Consider the following 25,218-nt stretch of genomic DNA (forward strand, 5'->3'; position numbering starts at 1 on the left):
CATAATTATAAGCCAATCTGAAAAAGTATCTTTTAAATCATGGCGTAACCTGATATCGACCCCATAAAACGCACACCACAGGCGAAGAGACAATATCATAGTATTTAAGAAGTTCAAATTAAAATTTCCTCATTCAGTTTGAATAACACTCAAACCTATATCAACAAAATCATAGCAAAAAAGTAACAACAGTAAAATAACAGAACATAATATTTGTCAGCGCGAGTGAGATGAAGCGTCTGTCATATCCGGTCAGACTGCCGGATTTCCAGACCGGATAGAACCGGATTACGACTGCGGTTTCGTCAAACCTGGAATTACAAAACAAAGTTTATAATTTTTTTTACTTTCAGTATAATTCATGTCAAACTATCATTTACCCATTACTATTCTAGTATAAATCCAAAGATATCTAACAAACAGTATTTTTTTATATATTGGATTGAATTGTTATATCATTAAGCCCAACAGCTGAACCTAGTCTATCTGTATTTTAAGACTGTCGGCTCTGTCTACCCCGCAAGGGAGATAGACCTGATTATATGAATGAATGTAAGTTCTCCTCAATAGTTTTAAATATAGGTATGCGAATTGGGAAACATTATGTAGCTTGTTTGGGTTGAAATATTAAGCGTGGAAAGGAACAAAAATATATATATAAAATTGCACAAAACACCACCCACTTTTCGAATTACTTCTTAGACACAAACAATTTAACGTTCTATTTAAAAACAGATGTAAAATTAACTTACACCAAAAATATCGTACAAATTTTTAACTCGCATTTTCGCATGTCACCTTTGAATATTTTTCATATTCCAAGTATTTAATCTGAATGCATCCTTTTCCACCGCACTGTCACCGACAGGCATCGCTTGGCGCCGGCAACGCGCCAGCCCGGTTAACCGGATTACTAGGACGACTATAAAGTATTGAGAACACAAAATGACAAAATAAAACATATCGTTAAAATATTAAAAATACCGTTATAAGCTCCCGATCATGCGATCCGATAGCTTTTGAATACGAATTTCACCCAACTGTGATACGAAAAATACCGTTTATTTTGCCACACTCGTGGCAATTTACGTGTTATTACTCATTACACTTCCAAAGGAATATTCAACCAAATGCGTTAAAACTGAAATAGTAAGTCTGTCAAAACTAGGGACCGAAAAAAATAAAAGGTATCTTTCTAACTATATTTTTCGTAATAACTATATAAAGAGTGGCGTTTTAGTTTCAAGAAGTACTAAAAAAACTGGCTACAAAACTATTATAATAAATTTAACTTGAAAGATAAAAGTTCCTTGGAGAAACAAAAATCATCTCCTTTTCACTGAATCGAAAAAAACAAATGAAGTGTAACTTCTGTACTCACTTATTGCTATAACGCTTTTGTGGTTTCGTACGGACGGGCCCCTCGGCAAATATATACGGACATGTGTATGCAAATTCTGAATTTATACCCAGTTAGAATTTTAAACGTCGAAACAAACCCTGAGATATGAAACATCATGATAAATTTCGCATGAAATAATTCTGTTATGATGAATTGCTTTTTGTATATTCAGGGCAGTTCGGGGTTGGATATTCTGGGAATATTTTTTTTTGACATTTTTCTTTTACTAGCTACAGCTAGCGTCTTCATCGCCGTGTTTTTTATCTCTCATAATCTCTATTTGATTAAAACAGAGCCTTTTTGATTTCAATTAACAGTTTATGAAAGCCACGTCAAAATCTGTGGTTTCAGATTTGTTTCCCAACAAAAACTTTACATTATACTTAATTATATAAGCATTAAAATAACAGTCAATTGTTCTTAAACTTATTTCTTTAATTTACGAAAATCCGTTATTTTGGGTGCTTATTTTAAAAAAGGTTCCTAGTATATTATAGAATCAATGTCCAAAACTCGCCCCATACATTCTCAATCCTGACCGTTTCCAAGATCGCACGTTTATAGGGCCGGCAAATAAAGTCAATGCAGTACATCCATCTTCTGGGGCCTTGGAACGACGCGCCGAAATAAAATCTATGGCCCATATAAACAGGACAGACAATGGATTGTGTTAGACGGTACACTTTTATGCCCTGAATACGGGTGATTTGCAACAAAATAAGCCCGACACAAGTTTAAGAACAAATTAATTGGACCGGTGTAAATTAATTGAAAATTAAAATGGTGAAAAGTTGAATAGAACCGTGTGGTTCCCGGCACTAATATAAAAAAGAATAGGACCACTCCATCCTTCTCCCATAGATGTCGTAAAAAGCGACTAAGGGAAAGACAAATAATCTGACAGTCACTATTTGAATTCCATCATAAAGTCATAACAGCTAAACGTGGTCTTTCGGTCTTTTCAAAACTGTTCTCTCTCTCCACCACGCAAGGGATATAGACATGATAATAGTAGTATATGTAAGTATGTATATATATGTAATTGTAATATTGCAATATAGCACATAGGAGGAGGCCTATGTTCAGCAATGGACGTCCTTCGACGTTATGAAGATGATAGCACATACAGTTCAGATTGATGTAATAGGCGAATCATCCCTAAACGATTCCCGTAAAGCGGGTAAAAAAATCGGTTGTCTGTAAAGTCGGTTTACTGACGATAGTTGAACGTGACAACGTCTTAAGAAAATACTGATGAAAAGGTAGCATTTTTCAAAAGAAAATTTTAATTTCCACTCAAGTAAGAGAGAGACGGATGTCGAACGCTGCCGAACGCGAAGGCCGATTGTGCCTCTTTGTCACTCGTTCCGCGCTCTCGCTTGCACTTCAAGCCTTACATGGAACGCCTCAGAGCGAGGTAACGCCGCATGAGTCATGTTTTTTCGTGCGTGCAGCCGGCTCAATCGAATTATAAGACGTTGTCACGTCAAAATGTACAAGTTGTGGGACTGCCGTTGTGAGAGAATAAGTCTATAAATTCTGTGACACACACCAACACATGACAATCGGATTTAGCCTGAAACTTCATTAAAAGTTAAATAAAAAGTCCTTCCTCGTACAAGAATCTGTACAATCCATAAGACTTTTCAGGTTTTTGACTATCACTATCACCGCTAGTGATAATGAAATGAATTGAAATAAATTTTTCCGTATCAGGACAAACATTTTCAACATTTTTCACAATGATAGCAAAGATCCCACCGTGAAGTTAAAAGCCATTCTTTTTACAGCATTTACAAAACATTTACTTATTGTATTGCATATTTCTGAGAGCCTCTGTTCGCTCACCTACATTTTAAGAGTAAATACCAGGAAACATATCTCAATACGAACACCATCATTTGAAATGAAGTTTCTCATCTGTCTCATTTTAAACGTCTATTATATTCTTAGCTACTGACAAAGCTACGGGTGAGGAAAGATTTAGCTAAGTTTTTATGATTTCTATTCTTAGATTTGACTATAGATATTCGCATTTCCCTCTCATTCTAACGTACTTTTTATGTTTTGCACCTTACCTAGCGTATCCTCTTAACTCTGTTCCTTTATTTGCGAACTCGATGACTCCGACCGTACACTTCCCGTGAAGTTATTGCCACACTAATTGCTGGCAGAACCTGTGTAATCAATAAACGGGTAAATACATGGAAAGGAACGCAATTACTCGAAGACGAGCTGTGAAAGCCATTTGCTGAAACTTTCGACGATGTTACCCGGACAGAGACGTTTGATAGCGAGAATTCAGTAAGCTGTCGTTTTAGATATTAAACTTGGATATTGATAAAGTTATATTTGGATATTACCGTGATTTTTTTTGTTTACATGCGGTGGTTTAGAAACATCCATTTGCAGTCACTGTCAATACATACATACATAAAATCACGCCTCTTTCACTGTCAATCACGCATACTTATCCAGCATTTAAAAAATAAAGAAGTGTAATATACTAAAAATTCCGCTGTATACTAGTGCTTATTAACGCTCGTCACGTCTCTACATCCAAAGTTTAGAGTCGTTAAAAAGGCAGGCGACAAACGCAAAATTTGCATGAGCGACAAGAGTTGGCAACGCGACAAGTCTATCTGCCGAGTCTTTGCTGATTTATTGCAGCTCAGATTAAGGCACATGCGAGAGGCGACGATGATTACACGGCAATATATTAGCGTGTCTCTATTAGTGGTGGTATTACCGCCCTTGTACAGATCTTTAAATCACGTCGACCGAAACAGCTAGATACATATTTGCTCTTTAATTAAGGAATAATAGAAAGTTCGCGTTATTATTTGCGATGTAACGTGCTGGTAAATGCCGCGTTGTCATCATTATCATAGTAGTAAGTAGTGTACTACTGTTGATAATTCTTTTTAGCAGTGTAGTACGGTGTTTGCTCCGCCTATTCTATCCAGGACGATCTTACTGAAGCTCTATAATACATCATTATAAAGAGTTATTTTTTTTATAAAATACACGGACTAATTTTGTTATCTATCTACTTATTGCTCCACCAAGTACTCTCTTTATTAAAGCATCAGTCGATTTCGGTTGTCACAAAGCAATATAAATGAACAGACGAATTCACGAGCCAAGGCTTTAAGCTGACATCTATACGCCTACGCCTCGCGACACATGAATTTAATAACTCTCTGGAACAAATTAAAACGAGTTGGAGGAGACAGCATGTTGAACCGTGAGAAAGTTTACTAAGTATGTCGTATGCGGAACGCCTTAACCCGATTACAGAGTTCTTATGACAGTGATAGTGAGCAGTGAGCGAGCATAGTTGGTGGACTGTTTTACGCTGTGCGAATTTTTGGTACTTGGAATTTTGGTATTAAATTTTTCTGTGTTAATAAAAGTTACGAAAATTAATTATGTGATATAGTTAGCTTTAGCTTCGAACGTCCAATTTTACCTTAGGAATATTAGAAAAATGTTAAAAGCGTGGGTTTTTTTTTTACAACTATCTTGCTTTGTAATAAAACTATGCAAACGCTACGAATGTTCCGGATTAGCTCATAGCTAATGAAAGGCTAGCTTTAAAATTTCCACCCTCGAAAACCTAAATCCTTTCCATTGGAAAGCTGAATGAACATAAAACAGCAGGAAACTACCATCGTAGCCGGGAAAACTCATATGCCAAACAGCTCTAAAACAAATAGAAAGCACAAGAATAGGCGCCCGATTCTCACACAAACGAATATCGTTCACGTTTGAAAACATTTCAAGATATTTTGTATATAATGGAGCATCTCGGTCGTGAGAGTTACATCATCAAAGTCTAAGGAATTCGGGCCCGGGTCCCTGCAACCATGTGTCTAGAACTATTTTTTTCACTTCCTTACATTCGTTTGATAGCCTACAGATTCTCTCATGATGACGGGAACCATCGTGAATGAAACTACTTATTGATCAGACATCTAAATATACAGTGCACCAATGTCGTAAGTTGTACGAAACAACAAATTCGTTGTGAAGGCCAGATGGGATTCATGCCATAAAATCACTCGACTCACTTATATGTGGTCGTAGATAATCTTATTCATTCAAACAGTTGTTTTGCTTATGACTTTCAAAGACCGGAAAAACTGTTTCCTTTCGAAAAAGAAAATGTACGAGTAATTCAAAATTCACTATGAGCGAGAACTTTTCGATCGCGTTAGAATCGCGCCCCAGTTATCTAGCTCGGACAGATGGGCAAGGATTTCACATCACGCCGTAGTAGGCACAGCGCTAAACAAAAACCTAAAGCCATTCCGTACGCGCCAGTTTCTGAACGAAAATCCAGATTTATTCAATTGTGGACGTAAACAATAGATAAGTGTTTATTGTATTTGCGCCGCTTCTTGTTGTTGTTTAATCTGTGGAAGATTATTAATATAATCCTTTAAGAGCGTTGTTTTAACAAAATTATTTATTTGTACATACAAAGATACAATTTTGCAATCAAATTTATTAATTAAGACGACCTGGATATAAAATATAAAATTTCATTGATATTGGGGATCATTTTCATTTGAGATACATGCTATTTCCATACTCTTACAAAAATAACAGGAACGAGCGTCGGATGTCGAATGAAAGGTAAAATGTGTGAACAGTGCGCGTGGAAACACAAGCTCAAATCCTACTTCGGACATGTACCAATGACTTTTTTCTGAGTCTTGTACAACATAATTTTTTTTTTATAAATTATTGTACAAAATACAAGCTGCATAGAAGAATAGGCAGACTTTATGCTCACAAAATTATCTAACGATCTTCTATTAGTTTGAGGACTAAGCGAAAACGGTTAGGGAAAATATCGTGAAGAAACTTGCACATTCAGGCAACTGAATGCGTAAACATTATCCAATATGGATAAGGTTCTGATGCAAAGGGTTGTGGAGGTCAGACGGAAATTGTTCGTTTAAAAATAATTCACTCACCCAATCCAGGATCAAGATAAAAAAAACGCACCCCAGACTCCAGTCCCATCCAGAGAGGTGAGGATGTTAAACCGGGACCAATGCCAGGAGGAAGAAGACATACATCACGTCTATATCCCATGCGGGGTAGACAGAGCCAACAGTCTTGAAAAGACTGATAGGCCACATTGAGCTATTTGGTTTAATGATAGAGTTGAGATTCAAATAGTGACAGGTTGATAACCCGTCGCCTAAAAGAAGAATCCCAAGTTTATAAGTCTATCCCTTAGTCGCCTTTTACGACATCCATGGGAACGAGATGAATTGGTCCTATTCTTGTTTTTATTGGTTCCGGGAACCACACGGCACAAGAAGAAGACTTCTATTTTAATTTCCACAAAATACAGTCGCTTTATCAGGAAAATGTCGCTTTTAGTTCGCGAAACTAACCATTGAGCTGATAAATTAGTATCGCATACACTGCAACTATTCACTTTTGTGGTTCATGTGCTCCAAAACCACTCTTAAAAGAACCGTATATAGTTGAATATTGCTTGTAGACTAGGTTCATTAGAGAAATTACTGAAGTCCGAACCAGACAGAGTTGACAAACAAAATGCATTGTTGCAGCTGCGGTTACGCAGAATAACTAGGCAATTGACCGATGAAATAAACCAATATTGATAGATAGATACATAGAGAATTAATTTATTTGATTTGCTACACACAATTTACAATTTCTTATATATCAATTAGGGTAAGTATTGTTATACTGTTCATATACATAGATGGTTCCATTTTTAAGTGCCGTACACGGCCACACAATTGTTTTTACATTTCCTGTTTATTTGCTTCCTTTTCATAAATGCGTTATAATGTATAATGATTATTGTTTTCAGTTAAGTAACGTGTATTTTTAGACACATCATTTTAATAAGGAAAAAAAAATTGAATCTAAATCAACGGAATTATTAAATGAAACATATTTAATAATTTATACATACATACATAAAATCACGCCTCTTTCCCAGAGGGGTAGGCAGAGACTACCTCTTTCCACTTGCAACGATCTCTGCATACTTTGATAAATAATCTATCAAATAAACTCGTTTTATAGTATTACAGACGTACGCCAAAGATAGGCAGAACGAATCTGTATTCACGCGGAATACATTAAGTGTTTCAATTATATTCTGTCTGATCACAACTAGGAATGTTAATTAGCAATAATATCGATAGAAAATTCATTTAAAAAACAAAACAATAAAACAATCTACAAATTATGCGCACTTACATCACAGACCGTGCCGTGTGGTTCCCGGCAACCAATGTAAAAAAGAATAGAACCACTCCATATCTTTCTTTTTCTTCATGTCGTAAAAGGTAACTAAGGGATAGGCTTATAAACTTGGGATTTCTTTTGTACATATATGATGGGTTAGCAACCTGTCACTATTTGAATCTAAATTCTGTCATTAAGCCAAACGAGGCCTAACAATTGGCTCTATATACCCCGCAAGGGATATGGACCTATTTAGAAGTACTTAGAATATACATAAATCAATGTGAAAAAGAAGCCGAGGATAAAAGCTTTTAGTATATATAGCTAAAATTTATGAAAAGGAGACATAACTATTCACTTATATGTCTAACTCTTCCCACTGACCTTATTTCATTCCAATTCCAAAATTTCAAGTTTCGACTCCCACCACTTTGTATTTCAGCATGATATATCATAATTTATAATAACATACATATTTTCACAGTTTGCCGTATGATAAAATACACGGCTTATCGTACTAACACAATAATTAATAGGACTACACTATGAACTCTGCAGCCCAGTGGACTCAAAGAGCAACTGAACACACGTTTGAATATGCAATTAGAATGCAAGTCGTGTAATATTGCAGTAGGTGTAGTGTGACTGTCAGCAGACTGTATTGGTCAGAGGAAAGGGTATTTCGCTTAAACAAAGATTTGATAAATGAATGATAACTTAATTGTATAAAACATACATACTTATCATCACGTCTATATCCCTTACGGGCTAGACAGAGCCGACAGTCTTGAAAAGACTGAAAGGCCACGTTCAGCTGAACATTGTATAAAATGTGCCATGAAAAATCTCTAAATATAAAGTACGTAAAAGATTCCAACTCCTATCTCTCTATGTTTTATTGCTCTGAATAATGGAAGCCTAAAAAAAAATTTAATGCCACTCTTTCCGTCAATCGAAATGAGTGAGGATTAATAATATATTCTATACACTTTTGATTTAAGGGAAAAGTTAAAAAATATCACAGAAAAAAATCATCGTACTCGTCGTTGTATGAGGTAAAATATAATCAAGTAAATTTTCATGCGACTTATATGTTAAGTAAAGAGTAGTTGACAAATCGATCCAATTTATTGATGATAGAGAACCATAACAAAGCAGAAAGGAAACGAAAGTTGACAAAACAAAACGCAGCCGAAACTTGGGAGATAACATTAAAACTGGGGAACAGACAAGGATACTGTCAATGCAAATTAGACTTTGATTACGTAGAAATATGCCTAGAATCGCAATTAAAGACACCAATTTCTGAAAGTGGGGAGTCGGTAGAGTTTACACAGACCTTTACTTTTAATAATCACTGGATAGAGAGTCTTTTTCATTAAAAAAATGGTCTTATAAAATCAAATCTTTGTCACTTTAAATTTGGATAATCAATAATACAGAAAGAGAGAGCAGATAAGACATGCATTTTCAAGTTTCGTGTATAAACTCTCTAGACACCATTAGTGAATTGAAACATTTGTGTGTTTAATATAGGCTAACAACGATAAATTTATATAGAATAGAGTCAAGTCGTGTTAAAAAAAGGTGAATTATAAGAAAACATTAAGAAATCGGTGTCTCATACACCGCTAACGTGAACAGACTTATTTAAAACAAGCTGTTGCTCGCAACTTCGTTCGCCATAAAAATTCACTGACAATCTCAATACATAAAAGCTGACCTGAATTGCCCCTTAGTAAGAAATGGGGGAGAGAAATTCTTGCGTAACAGTTTTAAGTTAGACCAAAGTACAATAACGGTCAATATATTTTTGAATTATATAAGTCAATGGTATTGATATAAATGACGCCCGAAGACACCGGACACGGCCCTGCTGTGTAACCAGATTACTTTGCACAATTGCCTTCCAAAATGTTTCCCCTGCCCATCGAGGGTAATAAAAACAGATAAGTTTCACCCAAATTTAATTTGTCTAAGTCAAACGGCATTACAATGAAAATATTACTTGCGCTATCTTACGTAGCAAATATGAGGATGAAATTTATAAAGAAATTTGTGAAATGATTGGATTTTTGTAACGTGTGTTTCAAGGCACTAATATAAAAAAGAAAAGGACCACTTCACCCCTTTCTCTCATAAACTTGGGATTCTTTTTTTAGGCGACGAGCAACCTGTCACTATATGAATCTCAATTCAGTCATTACGCCAAACAGATGAACATTATTGTTGAATCTGCCTATCCCGCAATGGATTTAGACGTAATTAAATGTAGTTTGTATGATTGTATTTTTCTAGGTGAAATATGGGTACAGAAGTGCCCCGCCAAGACAAGCCAAGCAAAGCATGGGCTCTACCTTCCTTTCCTCGAAAGGTTTCGACGTTTAGGAGTTTTATCAATACATCTAACAAAAGTGGTAAATGATATACTCGTACAGAGAAAATACTGAAAAAGGAAATGAGGCAGAAAATAGTTTTGAAGTAGATAAAACCGAGTAAAATAAAATTTGGAGCGCAGCAAAATATTTCTACAGTCACGTCGTCAAACGATCACGGTTAAAAGACGCTTTCAAGACATCGCTTTCATTTAGGTTTTATTTTTAAAAGTTATTTACTCGTGTTGTGTTTATTGTGCTAGGAGTCCGCTGACGAACGCTAAATTCATGCCAAAAATGTCACCATTTTCCTGTTGATGAGACGTGGACGAAAAATAAGCTGAAAAAAAAAACATAAATTTCTTGCCAAAAAGTATCTCGAGTCAAGACGCGGAGTCAGGGCGGAAAATTGAATGGGCACTCGGGGGTACGCGATTTAACACAATATTAGAGATTTCATACATACATATGTGTATGGTCACGTCTATATCCCTTGTGGGGTAGACAGAGCCAACAGTCTTGAAAAGACCGTTCAGCTATTTGGCTAAATGATAGAATTGAGATTCACATAGTGACAAGTTGCTAGCCCATCGCCTGAAAAAAGAATACCAAGTTTGTATCCCTTAGTCTACTTTTACGACATCCATGGGAAAGACATGGAGTGGTCCTATTCTTTTTGTACTGGTGCCGGGAACCACACGGCAGAGATTAAATTTGAAAGAAAGTAATCTTTTTATTCATAACTCGCTTTTTCACGCGGTTTTACCGACAAATAGTTAAAACAAGAATCATGAGATAGGGGTACGATTCTTACCTACTGAAACATCTGTCAAAATCACAACCACACCACGAAACATTTAATTTTCTGAAAAGCAATTTACAAAGCATAACCGTAGATTGTTGCTTGTTGTACCTACTTCGTTACTTGGGTTATTTTTTGTGTAATAACTAGAAGTCCCTAATTCTTTTCTTGGCCAAGACAGATATTGGACTCACCCCATACAGAGCAAAAACGGGTAGAACACCAGAAGGATGATTATGATGCAAAAAAAAAGAAATGATTTATGACGTAAGGCATCTAAAGAATTAGACTCCTTTGTTTGCATATCAATAAATTTCATTGATTCACAAAAATTTAGCTTATATGCGTGTAAAACGCGTCTTTTTATACATCAATTTACACAATATTACATCATATTTTTACAATAAAAAGAAAACTTAACTGAAATATCGTCTTTCAGTAACCGTTAAATAGGAAAACTTCGCCAAAACAGCACAGCGCAGGAAAATAACGAATCCGGGGCGTAAACAAAAGGTTCTGAGTTCTTGGTTTCGGGATAAGGAAATTTCAACTTTATGAAGTGCCTGTTAACTCACTAAAATTTGAAGTTTTCTCTTTAACTGCTGTTCATTTGTTTTTGTAAAGGTTTACACTTTTGTGTTGAGAACTAATGCCATTCTGTTAAACGTCTGGTTCAAGTCTCATGAGTATTTGGTATGTCTAGCCAGTATGGGATAAACATGTGATATGTGTATGTTAATCATTATGTTGAGAAACAAAGTTTGTATAAATTCGATGTTTATATGTGTGTGTTTCGTAAGAATTTTCACGAAAGAGGTATATAGAAGTATCTTTTTCAGACTAACCTCCTCCGGTATAGAGGCATGTTTTGTGTATACTTATGATATTAATTTCCGTTTGTTTGATACAAAGAATGTCTTAAAGGTAGCGAACGAAATTACAACTTGAGTGCAGCGTTTTTTTGTTCACACTATCTTCAATTTCCCATAATTTTTCAGAGACACTATCGACATTGTGCTGGGAGCGGCCATAAATTCTCCTTGAAGTTAAAATAGAGTTAACTGAGACCTTTACAGAGCAAGTGACACCTCAGGCTGGGATGCTGATAAATGAACTTTGTAGTGCAGCAAAGGTTTCTTTATAGAGACATTGCCAGTGCAATTTAATTTATTTTATATATAATGCATTTTTGTATCTTATCGCTGGATAAGTTTTGTTCTCAATTTTAAGGTTAGAAGTGAGAAGATATAAAGATTATTGATTATTAATGTTTATTATAATTATGATTTTTGAGTATTTGGTTTTTTTTCAGTAACCGGGAGGGAGTACATTAGAGTTTATTTTTATAGAAGTATGTACGGACCGCGACAAATGTATTGAAGTCTCTGTGATTATGTGTGTAACAAACATAACAAAGTAATTTGACTCATTCGATATTAAAACATTCAATATCTCATAAAAGCGGATTGAATATTGCTTTTCCAATAAAAAAAGCGATCCAGCCACGCGTCTAGATCGCAAGATAAATGCGTCCACATAAAACCTATATCACCATTATTGCTCATCCTCTCCGATACGATAGAATCGAATATAAAAGGTATAGAAAAAGTTATCTGACCATGATAAAAGTCTTCGCCAGTTGTAAGCACACCCGTAAATTGGGGTGAATTGTATTTACGTCGGCGGCATATTAGTCAGCTGTCACGCGGGAATCGCCCCCTGTATGCTTGTGGTTGGTCCGCTTTTATTTTCCAACAAAATAAAATGAGAATGGTCACTGCCTGTGGCTCCTTGGAAATGTTATGGTATCAAGTAGAGGTAAGGTTGAAAATAATAGTGATATACTTAGCTTGTATGAAGAGAGTTATGAATGTGGATGAAGCGAAGGAAGTATGCAGAGATCGTGGCAAGTGGAAAGAGGTAGTCTCTGCCTACCCCTCCGGGAAAGAGGAGTGATTTTATGTATGTATGTATGTACTTAGCGATAAATGAAACCACATTAAAATACTTATTGCATTGTAATGCTCTTCGGTTTTTATTCAAAGTAGAATTAAACATTGACTTAACGAAATTCTTATATAGGTACATATATGAATATGATCACCTATATGAAGTTTGCTAAGAGGTAGTAATGGTTCAATAAATGACATTAGCCAACAATATCGGATAAGAAATGTTAGTTTTACACCCCTTTTATTTATTTTATTAGTCATTATTAAGTGAAAAATAACGAAAGTTAAAAACAGGTTAAAAATATAACGTGTCAAAAACATTCCTTTCAGATTTTATTGACATTTCCAAACTACTAGCCCATCGGCGAAAGACGTAATGACATCCATAAAATAAAGCGAATTCGAAACTCCGTCATTACTGCCGTATAGTTTCCCATTCCCTTTTATCCTGCAGATCACACGGTAAAATATTTTCCGATCAAAAAACGTCAGACTGCTCCAGACAATGTCCCATGAATAAAATATTGAATATACACAGGATTGCGAAGATTATTTACGATACGAATCGTCCGTGCAGATAAAACAAAAACATCTGCCCGTACTGGAAATAGCCGATAATAAATATCCCTGGGCGAGGTATAAGAGTGAACACAAAAACGATAAATCACAATATAGAGAAGGTAATGTAAGCTAACCAAAGACATCCTCAAGACGGCCTGAAAAATGATAGGGAGAGGAAAATTTGATCGAGTAACGACAAGAGGCAAATTGCATGCCCGCTGTTGCCTTTGCCAAGTGTATGTGTGATTTAAGTTATAAGGGCAATAGGAATATTTTGTACTAGACTTTTACCCACGACTTAACTTCAGGATCACATCTGTCACTTCAGAGAAAGACGGCCTGAAAAATGATAGGGAGAGGAAAATTTGATCGAGTAACGACAAGAGGCAAATTGCATGCCCGCTGTTGCCTTTGCCAAGTGTATGTGTGATTTAAGTTATAAGGGCAATAGGAATATTTTGTACTAGACTTTTACCCACGACTTAACTTCAGGATCACATCTGTCACTTCAGAGAATATGTTTACTGAGGTGGAAAATATAAGTGAAACGTGAGTAAGTCACAATTCCAATCGGTACTACTAAAAACAAATTCTCAAATCAAAATACAAAAATTTTCAATTTCTTTCGTCATAATGGTATTTTTCTTAACGTTTTTTGCGAAAATGTTGCGTGTATGGTTTTATCAGTGCAAAATACTACGAAGAAAGACAATAGGGATAAAGGGACTATCGATCGTGATGTTGCCAAAAATAGCAACCCCAAGTACCCTTAAAAGGTGTCTTTAAATTTGCTAAGACATCGCGGTCATAATAAAGGGAGAGACGTCCCCTTCGGTGAAGAGGCAGGAAACTCTTTTATGAAACAAGTGGTTATACGTTTTAAGCGATTTATGTGAGATGAAAATTGTTCAAGAAAATGTACTTCATTTTAAAGGAAAGAAATTATGCTCAACGTTGTTATAAATGAGGAAAACTACATCTTGGTAAATTAAATGCGTCCTGGTATTTTCTGTTTCCGAATAAAAAAGAAAGAAACTAGTTATATTCGTAAAAATTAGCTTTTGAAGTTACACACATCATTTGGATTATTATCGATATCGATTCAGATAGATCATTTGACACGAAGCGAAATTGTCACGACATTCTAGCCGAAAACGATATCATAAAATAGATTACTGGTATTGATAAATCTGTCAACAGTTCACCATGTTCTTTGTGTTATAATTGTTAATTTTGATGTGTATGATTGGAAATGTAAATTAGATATTGATGTTGTAGAAAATTACATCCAAAACTAATCTTGATTGGAACAAAATGATTATGAACTTGATATATTTAGCAAAAACCTAAATTCATTTCAAATTTTAAAAGGTTTAATAAAATTTTTGGTTTAATTAAAATAGTAATTTTTTACTTCGCAATATAATTTGAAACTCAATTCCACCTTAGCGGGAATCGTGGCAAGTAGAAAGTCTCTGACTAACCCTCTGGGAAAGAGGCGTGATTTTATAACATATGTGATTTTGGAATTTTACTAACTTTGTCTATCAAGTACGTGATAAATAGTGTTGTATGTGTGTGTATTTGAATCAATTTCCTGACTTCCAATACCATCACACATTCGACCGTTTCACGGGCACATTCACATATGACAGCTGACAATACGTTGATATGAACAACGACGTTTAATAATCAAAGGAACAATTCACCAAACCCAGATCAAATGCCCGCGATGCCCCGAGGCTACACAATGAATTAGAAAGCTTCAAAAGAATAAGATTTCTAGATTCTAAGAAATTAAGCTGTTTTGTGACCTTATTTGTTTCTGATTCGTTTCTAAATGATTTGTTTCGAAATCGTATTTCGGATTCCAGTAAGGCTATTATTTGCATTGATTTTATCTTAAATGTTTATGAATGACTAGCTGTGCATATAAATATTTTTTTAAGTTATCACTAGTTAAAAAAAATGTAAAGGGTGGACAACCCTTATCGCTAAGGAAAAAAAAAATGATGTCTGCCGATTCTCAGACCTTACTCACAAAATTTCATGAGAATCGGTCAAGCCGTTTCGGAGGAGTACGGGAAATTTTCATTTCGTTCGTTCAGAAATTATCCCAAGTTCCCAGCAATTTAGAATACTACCACTCCATCTCTTTCTCATGGATCTCATAAAATGAAACTAAGGAATAGACAAAAAACTTCTTTTAGGCGATAAGTTTCCAACCTGTCAATATTTTAATTTCAATTTCATCATAAAGCTGTCTGTCTACCTCTTAGGGATGAACACTTTCGTTACATTCAAATTCATAAGTAGGAGGAATCCCAAGTTTCTAATTTCTTTCTTCTTTTATGTCTTCTATGGGAAAGAGATAATTTCAATAAACAAATAAATATTTACAAACTGTAAATAAATAAAAGCATTTCACATATTTAGGTTGCTGTGAAATATGCTTCTGTTTGTTTACCAACTCAGTATAAAACTTTGTGAACAACATAATCCGATGAAAACAACACAGTATCCAATGTGCAATTTTCAGTAAAACTATATTTTTAATCCGTTTAAAACTGTAGTAGGAGCTTTAACTTATAGAATAACCATCGCATCTACATCTATAAACCGAAAAAGTCCAAAAGTCTCGATATTATGTCAATGAATTACTACCATTTAGTAACAAGAACGTAGTTGATACTTTATAGGCTAATTGTCGGGTTCATCGGTTCCTAAATTATAAGATCGCCTGTCCGGGATAATTACTGAGACATGGCTAACTTAATAAGAGTAATTACGGAAACTTCCAAAGAAATTACGCTATCTTGGAATTCTGTTCCAACTTTTATACACAAGGAACTTTCCAAAATGTGTAGGCAGGCACTAGATTGTTGTGCCCGACACGACAATTATATTCTAGGGACGCAGGGTTTTTATATGAAAAAAATTGCTACTGCGCATCCCAGAAGTGTCAAATTCTTGGCTCTACTTATTTGCCGGGTGCTAAACCTACATCTCCACACTCGTACAACGTAATGAGTCGTTTTTAATTCTCACGAGAATTTCGGGATATTTTCTTTTAGTGTTAAAATTCTATGTCTTATGAAAATATAGGGAAGCCCCTAGGAACATGCTCATCAACTTTCGACTTATCATGCCCAAAAGTTACGGCTGTACGGTGTCTATCAGGCGCTCACTCAATCAGTCAAATCAACTCAAGAGATTAAACTACTGTAATTAAATTTAAAAAACAAACAAAGGTAGAAATACTGAGAAGTATATAGGGTGCCTTTGATCCCGGAAAATACTGTTCCGAGCGAGGCTACAAGCTACAACAAGTATTGTGATAAATATAACAACTCTTAGACTGCTAACAAACGATATAAAGATGTGAATTATGACATCGTACTTACATGTATCTCATAAAATGTGAAAAGAAGTATGCCTCCTGTACACGAACAGCTGTTGTCTGGCTGAAACAAGGAGAAACGGAATTATTTACCCATACATACATACTTGTAAATACGTCTATATCCCTTGCCGGGTACAAAGAGCCAACAGTCTTAAAAAGATCGATAAGCCACGTTCAGCTGTTTGGCTTAATGACAGAGTATTATTATTTACTCATATTGATGAAATGACATGTATAGGTTCACGAAGGTAGCGCAAGTATTTTCATGGCTGGCGTATGTCTGTCTCAGGATATCGGCATAGAATTAATAGACTGAACGCAACGTACTGATTACCTTACTTTTAAATAATACCTCACTTAATCGTCGCTATTAGTTTAACTTGAAACAGATAAAGTTTTCTGATTACTTGACCGAAAGCATGACGCAAACATTGAAGTGACTCTATTAGTATAAGTACAAATTCAATAAGAATAATCATCAAATAAGAAATTTTCTTGGCATCTTTCATCTGTTTTTAGCGCACCCTAGACAGATATCTTAATCACTCCACAAATTCAGAAGTTATTTATTCAAAACCTTACAAGCTCGAAAAGTACAAGAATTTCTCGCTCAAAATATTTCAGAGCTCGACCTAGAACCAGTAAAAAGGACCGGATGGGACCTATATCCGAGATAGCGCTAGCACACGAATGTACGGCGATAACGAATAATGCTTCGTCCATACATATCTGTGTAATTTGTCCCGGCTATATACAAATGTGTGACAAAACAAGTATAATTTGAAGCTCGACAACATCAGAGCAGTTAGATTGCAGGGAAAATGAGATTTATAGGTACTTTCTACAACCGAAAATTATAAAAGATTCTAAAACGAAAGCTTTATATTTACAATGCATGTTTTCTTTGTAGTGAGTTGAACTCAAGTAGGAAAGCTTTTTCTTAGTTAGATAGATAAAAGTCTTTATTGCACCATGTAAAACATACAAAACAGATAGAGATGGTACAAAGGCGGACTTATCACTAATGCAATCTCATCCAGTCAACCTTTAGTTGTAGTATTCGTTTGTAAACATAGATTTTGGGAAATTTAAATTGTTATAATCTTATAGACTTCATAAATAAAACACACAAGCACATTCATTTTCGAAATTTCCAGGGAGATGATCGAATTCGGAAGCCAAAAGTACAATTGATACCATTTCGGAATAAACAAGGAAAAACAATGGTTTCCACAATGCAACCTAATATCAAAATTAGCTGATTACCACAGCTAACGTTATCAATAGTAATCTTATCAATATAGGCTTTGATTCAAGTGCTGTTTATCCATATAACCGTAGGTATTGATAACGGTAAGTACACAAGTAACCATGGAATACCAACCTGGCACGATAAAATATATTGTTTAATTCGCATAGTTTTAGATTTGTTACGTATCATATCTCTAAAGCTGGTTGGTGTCAGTCAAGCATGCAAGTTGAAACTGCCAAATCTTGTCCCAAAATGTAAGTAATTTAAATTTATAGTCCAAAAAAGTTTCGACTTTTTTGCAGAATTGATTAAACAGTCGTCAAAATATCTTTTTATTTATTAGGATAAAATCACACAATTTAAAAACAAATTAGGATTGCGTGCGTTGGTCTAGAAATAACTTCTATTACGTCTGTGATGATGGCTTGTTGAATAAGTCATGAAGGTCAGAGCAAATGAGGTTTATGGAACAAACCCCAAAAGGTTTAGAGAAAGTTTTTACAAATAAAAATATTACCTAATTAGTCCATTCCTTTACAGATTTTTATTAAGAATTTTAGGCGATCTTTTTCGATCAACTTTTTTATTTAATAAGAAAACATTTTCTCCCTTATAACGGCCAGTGTTTCATCTCACCGCTAAAAGTATATTTGTTATCCACTTATCTGCTTGAAAGTGGACTATACGATGGTCGAAATTGCCAATTCTACTTACCGGAATGGCGTGAAAGTCGATATCGCATTATGTGAAAGGAAATTCCGGGAATTGGTTAGGGTCTCAAATTGTTTCGCATGAGAATCCTGCTTGTTTATTTGCAGTACTATGGAAGTAAATCGATAAATTATACTGCAAAAAGTGTGTATTATTTGGCATAATGAATACCATATTTATTGGAGCCGAAGCTGATGTTGAAAAGTAACAGTCAAAGCAGTTTGGGTCAACAAAATTCAGTGGCAATGAGCAGGCCACATTTCTCGAAGAGCTTATGGCCGATGAGGTCTAAGTGCTCGAGTAGTGACCACATACCGAAAAGCGCAGCGTTGGCCCCCACGAGATGGGAAAGGTGCATGCAAGGTGCTTCTAACAGAGCGAAATGGAAAACATTAGGGGAGATCTACGAGTATGTTTAACAATGGACATCCTACAGCTGATATGATGATAATAAAGCTTATGTGGCTATTTTAAAGAATAATGCACTGGTTTTAAACAGTATTTTCAGTTCTTGAACTTTCTCCTCCCTTTAGAATCTTAATCTGGTCCGTGCTTACCATTGGGAATATCCTTGAACCAGTTCACAAAGCAAGCTCTTAAGCTTGGATCACCGACAGACACAACTACGTGAGAGTATGCGAAGCGAACATGTAGTACACTGCAATTTGCCTAGGATCCTTTGAAGATTAAAGTTATGGAAAAATGCATTTATTTTTAAAAACTGTACTCAAACCTCCTATACATTCAGTTTAAAAATTTACTTATTATATTTGCAATTATATTCTAAAGTGATCATTATGACTTCTTACAACATGTTCCTGCTATGATATAATTGTTATTACATACAATTTATCTTTCTTTTCAAATTACTATATCTTTTTTATTATAATTTTCTGATCAAGTTTCGATGTGTATCGTTTTACGTGTGGTCGGTACAGTATATTTCTTCCAATGCGATATATGCGATATTTTAACAAAAAGCTCTATTTTATTACAAAGGTATTGATTTCGCAATTCGATATTACGTAGTACCGATAAATCATGAGTCCCGATTTCAAGTTTCAGCGAAACAGCTGGTTTTATAACCGGCTCGATTGCAGCGATAATCCGATGATCCGGCCCGGCTAATAACGAACGCAATAAACCCGGTTAACAAACTTAATCTCGATGCACCCGGGCGATTCAATGGCATACACTAGTTTCCAGCCTTGATCATCTATCTACCTGTAGAATAGTTTCGCTTTATAACTAACTAGCGGGGCTACATTCCAGTGGAAATTTCGGGATAAAGAGCACTTATTATTCCAGGTTAAAATAAGTCTAGTAGATTTTGCGTGAAACACATCCACACAAAGTTTTTCATTTACAATAATATTACAATTATAAATAATATGCCTATAAGTTTTTATTTTCATTTTGACGATTTGAATCACTCGGTCTTGTTGTAGGTACTAGATTTTACAAAATTTCGGACGCGGAAAGCCCAACTTTAAAATTTAAAATTGTAACTCGGTACCGAATTATGAAAAAATCAAATTAAACCCTACAATTTATCTCATCCGCTTTATTGCTGAACGAAGCAAGTTCTCTTATAATGGACACATAATTCATGCAACGTAATTTATATTTATTGCTTATGGGCTGGTACACAAAATTGCAACAATTTCGGTGGATTATTATGATTTTAAATCTTGCAATAAAGATTTCATAACTGTGTTTCAAGGTGCGACCAGACCAAAAAAAAAAGTTTTCAGTAGACTCACAATATAGATTAGCATATGACGAAGACTCTTGCAGCAGCAATGTATTTTTGTAATATTGTGAATGGGTGATGTACATGTGTAACATTTCCACATATAAAGTAGAAATATAAAAAGTAGAATACAAATGTTGGCATAACGTTGGTACATCATTCTTTCAGGACCCAAAGATAAAGTTTTAAAATGCAGGGCAAGTTAGCCTTGTGGAAACTTAAAACATCTCTGATTGGTCTATAATTCTTATTAAATCTATTTAAAAATGAAAGCTACGATCAAGCATCCTACAATTACGGGTAGTTGCGCAAAGACGATCGCTGACAAATGCAATTCAAGCGGTACATATAAGCGGTAAATGGGGCATGAAGCCGGCGGAGACGTTGCGTTGACATCGACAGATACAGGACATCTGATCAGTTACATCTTAACTGGCAGTAAGTAGCAGTAATACGATTATAATAAAGAGAAAATATTTGTATTTTGTTTGTAACGAATTAACTCAAACAATGGACTTTGATGACATTCGATACAAATGCTAAACCTTCATGAGTGAAATAGCCTAACGTGTGCCTATACAAAGCTGTCATTTTGGTTTTAATATGTATCACACGGTTATAAATTAGTTGTCGTAACGCTTTTCACGACATTCGCAACAGGTCATTGCTTAAACTTTTGGGATGTAAGCTCTTTATCAATTATCGCAATCCGACATTTTGGCACATAGTCATTAAAATCAACGTTGTTTATTCAAGTCAATGTGTTATATAAATTAAGCATACATTATTACAGTAATAGGCCTTCCATTTTTAATAAAACTTTGTTACCATGTTTTCTCAGATATAATAATACAAAAATCAACGCAAATGTGTCATCTCCACCACATAATACAGATGCAGTTTACCACTGAATTATCACAGCAACTGCATCTGCCAATATAATTCAGACATCTCGTATCGTGAGTAAATGGAGCGTGAACTGTCCCACTGAGACGATACCAACCACCTGTACAGGACGGATTCAGGACAACCATCCTATCAACTACAATCTTGTAAGTACAATTATCTGTACGTCTAAGTATAAATAAGTTGTTTATTTTATACTTAGTCGGTAAATTTTAATAGTTTGTACATAATAATTTAATATGAATTCTCATGTTTCGTCCTTTTTTTTTGCTGTATTCGATATAGATAGATTTTCTATTCTGGTCCATTAAACTATAGTACGATACGAAGTCATACAAGTTAACTCTTTTTGAACACCCGTTTCATTTTTTGCTGCTGAGTTCAAATCTACGGTAAACTAGGCTAGGTTTATAATTCTTAGATTTTTTTTCTGTTATTTGACGTCCAGGCTAATTATTATGATATTCCCCGATTATTACGATTCTTCAGACCTCCTACAATATGATCCGACGGAGAGAATAAGAATTTCCTCACACCGATAACTCCTCATTTCTTATTGAGTGTCAATAGGTCTGAAATAAGGAATGGGTTCAACTGCGTCACAACAATCGCTTCGCCATTACGGTGTAGCTCCACTCCGTAAATCTTCCTGTGTGAATGGCAAACCTTTGTACAGTTTGCGTTTTGTACCCCGCTTTGCGATCGAGGACGCTATAATACCAGGCTATTGTTGGTGAACTCGCAAATTACTTCGATGAGGGCATATTTTTATTCATTCACAATCCATTTTTACATAAACAAATTTCGAAGAAAATATCAGAACAAATTTTCAATACAGAATCAAAGAGGATTTTAAATTCTTTATTTAGTGTTCCTTGTATAGGTGTCTGTAATCACTAATTGCAAGAGTTGAAATTTAATATTCAGTTCTATGAATTTTTTACATGACTTAAAATTTTAAGTATTCTGTTGGATTTAAATCGCCCAGTTTAGGTGGAGCAAGCTCTGAATTCAGTACGTCCTAACACCAACCACGACCACTGGTACGTTAAGGTGAAATTGAAACAAAGTCTCAGATGATGACATTCCATTGAAATTTTATAACAGAACAACGATACATCACGAGAATTAACACGAACATGTGAAAAATTGTGACGACAGTTCTGTATAGTCAGTCCTAAGAATCACAACAAAATAGGGCAGTAAATTTTTCGAAACGTATAAATCTTATTTCACAATTCGCGTCTCCAAAACAGCGAATACTTAAGCTCTTACTAATTGGGAAGAAATACTGGGTACAAGGGAGCAGGTGACGCTTACAGGCGGACAATAAATAACGCCGCCGTATAACTTACAAATTATACGATTCTAGATACAATAAATGTGATCCGCCTTGGGACAAAGGCACGTGTGCCTGATTTTCAATTGTTTTTATACTTAGTATCAACCACACAAATGGATTGTGTTTTATGTTAAATAATAAACCTTGATAGCTCATAGTCTCATAGTATCATTAAATTCATCTCATCTATGAAAATAAGAGTAGGCCTATATATAGCAAGAAATTATCTGTCAAAATTTGATGATATCCCCTTAAGCTATTGTTAAGCAAACGACGACAATAATCGCTTGGTTTAACTTGTTTTTGTTTGCGAGTTCATTTGTTTTAACTGCGAACTTCGTTCCGCAGATTAACGAAGCGAAAACGGTACAAAAAGGATTAGATTGGGCTGATTTTTTATTCCCATCTCTCTATAGGCTAACGAAGTCAGACAGGATATTGTTTGAACCTTCAGATTATTTGGATCAAGAGACTTAGTTTTATTAGATTTCATTTAACGATTAACTTAAAAGAACGTGAGAGGAAAATGATTTGTCTTATTATAATAAGGTATCTAAGTAATTACAGAATCTATTACCTAGCTCTTATTGAGATCACGTCCGCTTTCTTTAAATTTCAAAAGCTTCCGTAGCTATGTTCAGAGATACTTTTCAAATTAATTGTCTTTTATGTTTAATTACGCATGGTGGTTTTGTTTGTACATCCAAAACATTCACATTATGAACATACTAACAAATGATGTAACCTCATAAGATTTATATCACGTATCAAATAGGGTATTCCTAGCAGGATATGGAGGCCCATCTGCATTTACGAGTAGTCTCTGAATATGCTTGTGGCAGATTTACGTGCCGCTGTCGAGGCCATGCGAACAATATCTATCTGAATCACATAAGCCCTTTGAGGGTCGTACTAGTTGAATGAATTAATGTGACACTATTATCTAGAAATTAAATGTTCTAGGAACAAATACACAGTATTGTTATCGTCAGTGTATTTTCATTTGCATCCAAAGTGGTGTTGCATTGTACCCCGGGGCCCTATCTCACCTAGATGATTTTACAGTCTTTTAGTCATTTCATACCGGCCGCGCACTTACTCCGGGGGATAAAACCACCGAACAAATACCGAGGCGGTGTCATCTGGGTGTGTGCTAGCTTGCGTTCTAAGCTGTATTTCTTTGGAGCCCGAATTCTACTTTATAACCTAGAGGTTTGGCGAGGTGACTAGTTTTACATAGACCATTTACACATTATCTCGTCAGGCAAGTTTAGGTCCAAGCCTTTAATTAGTTAAAATAAATAGCATTTGCGACAACAAAAGTTCATCAAATAAAAAAATTGTACCGTTCGTGTGTCAACCACGGAGTGTCATGTCATCAATAAACGTACTATTAAAGGTGGTCAACTCGCACGACAGCTACTCAATCGAGCCTGAAATCTATCTGAACCCACCCCAGCCTGTCATCCCGTCATCAGTTTTGATACGACCAGAATCCCATACGTTTATCCTGTTGTATAAATAAAAACCGGACAAGTGTGGATAACGATCAAGAACGCTATCTTTGAATTTCGGCTGTTTTTAAGTTTCAACCATTTTGAAGTGTAGGTATCGACGTTTGCCCAAAGGTTATGGTAACGCGTTTGTGCCTCAAGATCACAAGGCCCCAGATTCGAACCCGGATTAGGTACAGGTGCAAAATGATCTTATTCAGAATTCAAGGTTTTAAGTGTTATTGATTTAACAACCATATTTTAAAACATACATTTGATTTTTTTATCTCTAAGATGCGGATTCTAAAATGTCTGATACATATACGTAAATATTTGTGAGATTGTTTGCCTTCCCCACTTGTTGCGTAGGAAACTCTAGAAGATTATTATATCCACATTTACCCATATTATGGTTTGGTCAATATTTTGATAGGGAAATGGGATATTTTATTTAAGCTTTGCTGAAACAAATGTAACTACAATTACAATGGCGGACTTTTGGCGTGCGGTCGGTTTGTTGTCCTACTGACAAAAAAAATAGTAAGAAAGTAACTATATTTTTCATAGAGAGATTAAAATATGTTTTAAAGATAAATTTCAATAGGGTTATAAAAATAGTGTCAATGGCGACATTTTAGCTACTGTCTGTTGTTTAACTCATATTCAGATTATAACTGGCTGGGCTCTTATTATAAAGGGCTGTTTTCCAAAAGGCAGAGATAAAAGTTATAATCTGCATACTTGTATGTATGTATGCAGATTATAACTTTGATCTGCCTTTTGAAAACCAGCCCTGACATTCAAATACATAACTAGTAAAGCATTATTCTCTTTGGTTTTCTATACGTTCGTCGTATACAAAAGCCCCTCGCTATATTAATCATTCTGAGCTGAGTGCAAAATGTTGTACAAACGTAGACCCACGTACGATAGCCTCGAATGACACACAACTCAAGACCTAGTTCTTGAAGCATTGAACTCTGTTCAAAATGAAATCGTTACAATTCTGAATCTTTATAA

At 35.2% G+C, this 25,218-nt stretch overlaps 1 protein-coding gene across 3 annotated transcripts in view; it reads right to left on the reverse strand.

Annotated features, from left to right (window-relative positions):
* The window catches only part of LOC106136093 (amyloid-beta A4 precursor protein-binding family A member 2), a 144,232-nt gene that overhangs the window by 96,397 nt on the left and 22,617 nt on the right, over positions 1-25,218 (reverse strand). For all 3 annotated transcript variants that reach the window (XM_060950805.1, XM_060950793.1, XM_060950808.1), the window contains exon 2: positions 16,743-16,802. The gene's annotated coding sequence lies outside the window, so the exon portion shown is untranslated. The remainder of the gene's footprint in view (positions 1-16,742; positions 16,803-25,218) is intronic.

Source organism: Amyelois transitella, chromosome 3 (assembly GCF_032362555.1).
Source record: "Amyelois transitella isolate CPQ chromosome 3, ilAmyTran1.1, whole genome shotgun sequence".
NCBI lineage: Eukaryota > Metazoa > Arthropoda > Insecta > Lepidoptera > Pyralidae > Amyelois > Amyelois transitella.